Source organism: Galeopterus variegatus, unplaced genomic scaffold (genome assembly GCF_000696425.1).
Source record: "Galeopterus variegatus unplaced genomic scaffold, G_variegatus-3.0.2 Scaffold1569, whole genome shotgun sequence".
Taxonomy (NCBI): domain Eukaryota; kingdom Metazoa; phylum Chordata; class Mammalia; order Dermoptera; family Cynocephalidae; genus Galeopterus; species Galeopterus variegatus.
The window spans coordinates 365,227-369,751 of NW_007727680.1; positions in this window are offsets into that span (position 1 = coordinate 365,227).

Genomic DNA, 4,525 nt, shown 5'->3' on the forward strand with positions numbered 1-4,525 from the left:
AAAAAAGACTAGAAAGACAGATGTTAAGATAGCTATATAATTATTTCTGATGGGGATAAAAATATAGTTTACTATTCTGTATACTGTTCTACAGTTTTTCAAAATTTCTGTAATGAACACATCACTTAAAATAAGCATCCCTTTTCTGTTTATAAAAACATAACCAGCAGGAACTTAGATTTTGGACCAGCTGAAATGTGTATTAAATAGGAGCAGAGAACGCTACAGAACACAACAGTGGCTAAATCAGAGGATCACAAAACTTGAATAAAAAATAGTTTTTATTGGGAAAGGAAAGAGTTAAGAAATAATAAAGTGAATTCATATTTACATACACTAAGACGAATGTTACACCCTATTACAACACATAGACCATTTCGTTTTGAGTTTTTTCAGTAAACGGTGGCTCTATTTTGATGAACATGATTTGATCTATTTATGTGGCTAAATCTGTATATTGAATATTTACTGGCAGGGATTATGATTTATTAATTTTTTTTATTCCTGAGTTTAGCATAATACCTAGTATATAGTAGGAACTCAATATATGTTTATACAATAAATTGTAATTCAATGGAAATTAACTGCTTCATTACTATTTTAGGTAGCAATAGCACCTATTACTACTAACTTTTTTTTAAAAATTCTAATTTGCTTAAAACTTGTGGAGGCAGGTGGCCCATCATAGCCACCACCACAGCTATGGTTACCACAAAAGTGGCTTGACGCCACAGCAGTAGCCACAGATGCCATGCAGGCAGTCCACCAGACACTCAACTGCACTGACACAAGGAGAGTTACCAGCAGAAACTAGAAAAAGAAGATGTCTCTCTCCTCAAAGCCCACTTCGGAGTAATAGAAGGAGCAACTGCTCTACCAGATGACCAGACATCAATGTAGAGATACCAGAAATATAAAAATCCAAGAAAATATGTCACCACCAAAAGAATACAGTAATTCTCAAATACCAGACCCTGTAGAGCAGGGATCCCTTGAAATGACTGAAAAGGAATTCCAAGCAACAATCTTATGAAAACTCACTGAGATACAAGAATACTTAGTTAGACAACATAATGAGACAAGAAAAAAAAATCCAGGAGACGAAGCAAGAAATTTACACAGAGATTAATACCTTAAAAAAGAATGTAGCAGAACTCACAGAACTGAAAGATTCACTCAATGAAATAAAAAAACACAACTGATAGCTTAAGCAGCAGGCTTGAACATGCAGAAGAAAGAATTTCTGATCTTGAAGACAGTCTTTTTGAAATTATCCAGGTGGACAAAAAAGAGGAAAAAGAATTTTTAAAAATGAAGAAAATCTAAGAGAGCTAGCAGACAACCTTAAGTGCACAAACATTCAAAGGAGAAAGGAAAAGGCATGGAAAACCTACTCAAAAAAATAATAATGGAAAACTTCCCAGCAATAGGGAGAGACACACACCTTCAGATCCAGGAGGCTCAGAGATCCCCAAACAGATCCAACCCAAAAAGATAGTCTCCAAGAACACACTATAGTCAAACTGGCAAAGCTCAAAGAGGAAGAGAGAATCTTAAAATAAGCAATAGAAAAGCATCAAGTCACCTATAAGGGAGCCCTTATCAGACTAACAGCAGCTGACTTCTCAACAGATGCTCTACAGACCAGAAGAAAATGGGATGATATATTCAAAATACTAGAAGAAAAAACTGCCAGCCAAGAATACTATACCCAGCAAGGCTATCCTTCAGAAATGAGGGAGAAATAGTGTATTTTCCCGACAAACAAAAGCTATAGGAATTCACCACCACATGATCAGCCCTGCAAGAAATCCTCAAGGGAGTCCTGCATCTGGAATCCAGAAAATGATAATCATTACCATGAATACACAAGAAAGAACAAACCCAATGGTAAACAAAAATGCAAATGAGAAAGAGAAAGAAACTAAATCTATCTTGCCAACACCAAAAACCATAAGGACAATGAAACAAAAGCAAACAAACTCTCAGTCTCTTTGGAAGATGAGAGGGAAACAATTCATTTTTCTAAAACTAGTAAGAAAAAGGGAAGAGTCAAGCATTTATCCTGTCTTTCCCATATGAATTGTTCCTTGGGGTAACCATAAATAGCTGAAGAGGGAACATTTTTGTCTTGAATTATCCCAGCTAATGTATAAAGAAGGAATAAAATAATTAGAATATGGTATTTTGCAAACCCCTATTGAAATAATGGATCTAGCAAATGATCATCAATGACTGCTAATGTCAAAAGGAGATGATCAGGGCTGGCCCATGGCTCACTTGGAGAGTGCGGTGCTGATAACACCAAGGCAAGGGTTGAGATCCCCTTACTGGTCATCTTTAAAAAAAAAAAAAGGAGATGATCAGACATAACGGGCCTCCTGCAGTAAGAACATGCACCTCTGAAGCCAAATCTAACCTGAGTGAGACCAAGCCTCAGGATCCAGCAACCAATCATCAAAAAATGCAGGGGATATTGTAACATGTTAAATGACACTACTGGAATGGAGCCAGCAAATCCAGACCTTGGGAAACTTTAAGGGGTAAAGGGTAAAAAATTAGATAAAGGGGTAACCAATAGATTAAAAGAAACTTGAGACAGATGACACAACAACCAATGCAATAAGCAAAACTTGTTTGGACCCTTATGTAAACAAATTAAGTGTAAGAAAGAGGGAGAGGGAGAGAATTAGAGAAATTTAAACATGTTTAAAGTTCGATCATATAAAAGAATTATTATTGATTTTAAAATATGAAAAAAAATTGAGCAATTGGCACATTACAAGCTATAGTTCTGTTAAAACTCTGTTTTTTCATAATTCAGTTTTGGAAGGTGGTATGTTTCTAGGAATTTATTCATTTCATCTAGACAATCTAATTTGTGGACCAACAATTATTCATAGTATCTCTTATAATCCTTTTGATTTCTGTAAATTTAGTTGTAATGACCCATCTTTCACTTCTGATTTTAGTTATTTGAGTCTTCTCTCTTTTTTTTAGTCCATCTAGGTAAATGTTTGTCAATTTTGTGGATCTTTTCAAAGTACCAACTTTTGGTTTCATTGATTGTCTCTATTGTTTTCTAGATTCTATTTTTTTTAATCCATACTCTAATTTTTATTATCTACTTCCTTTGCTAGCTCTGGGTTTAGTTTCTCTTCATTTTCTAGTTTCTTAAGGTGTAAAGGTGATTGTTGATTTGAGATCTTTCTTTTTTATTAATGTACACATTTACCCTAAATAAGTTTCCCTTTTAGTACTGAAAAAAATTGTAGAATACATTCTTAAATACTCAAAAATAATAGCCACTACTTATTGAATGCCTACTGTAATGTTTTAAATATCTGTGTCCTTCCAAAATTCGTATTTTGAAATCCTAAACCCCAAGGGGATGACATTAGAAGTTGGGCCTTTGGGGTGATTAGATCACAAGGACAAACACTCATGAATGGAATTAGTGCCCTTATAGAGACCACACAGAACTAGCTAGTCCCTTCCACCATGTAAGGACACAGCAAGAAGGTGACATCTATGAACCAGAAAGCAGGCCCTCCCTCACCAGACACCAAAAATGCTGTTGCCTTGATCTTGGATTTCTCAGCCTCGCGAACTGTGACACATAAATTTCTGTTGCTTCTGAGCCACCCAGTTTATGGTATTATGTTACAGCAGCAGGAACAGACAAAGACATCTACTATATCCAGGCACTGTACCTGGAGTTGATTTTCAACATCTAGTTTAGTCCACAACTTAAGAAGTAGGCATTAGTATTTGTATTTTACAGATGCTGAAAACTGAGATCCAGAAAAATTAAATAAGCTTCCCAAATTGATAGATTATACATGTTAAAAAGACCTGATGCCTGAAAGCTGACACTCTTAGCCAATATGTCACTCTGCCTCTTGTGATGGAGTCAACCAAGGAAAAGGTGAAGAAACACTGCCTTCTTTCTACCTCTCTGTCCTGCACTTAAATCATCAAGTACTCAGAGTAAACAAGTGACCACAGTTTTACAGGGCACCAGAATTGAACATAATGTTTGTTACTCTAGTGCAGTGGATGTGGGGGGTGTCATTGCCCTCCAGGGGACATTTGGCAATGTCTGGAGACATTTTTGGTTGTCACAACCTGGGAGGAAAGTGCCACTGGTCCCTAGTGGGCAGAGGTTTGGGATGCTGCTAAACATCCTACAGTACACAGGACAGCCCACACCAGAGTTACCCAGCCCAAAATGTTAGCAGTGCCAGGATGAGAATGCCAGCTCTAGAGCACAGAGGAGCAACCACTCCCACTGTACCCCCAGGTGTCACACAACAGTACCACTGACTTTCCTTTAACTCAGAATCCAGGTCTCTGTCTGAAGTCCTAGACAGTTTTTTGTCAAAGCATTGACTGCACTGACACCAAATACACAGTGGTTCCCCCTGGAATTTTCAATCCAACGCTTCTTTACAGTGGGAGAGGAAGGAGTCCAGACAATTACTTTTGCAAATTCTAGAAGGGAAGGTTTGCGCTGCCACTGATT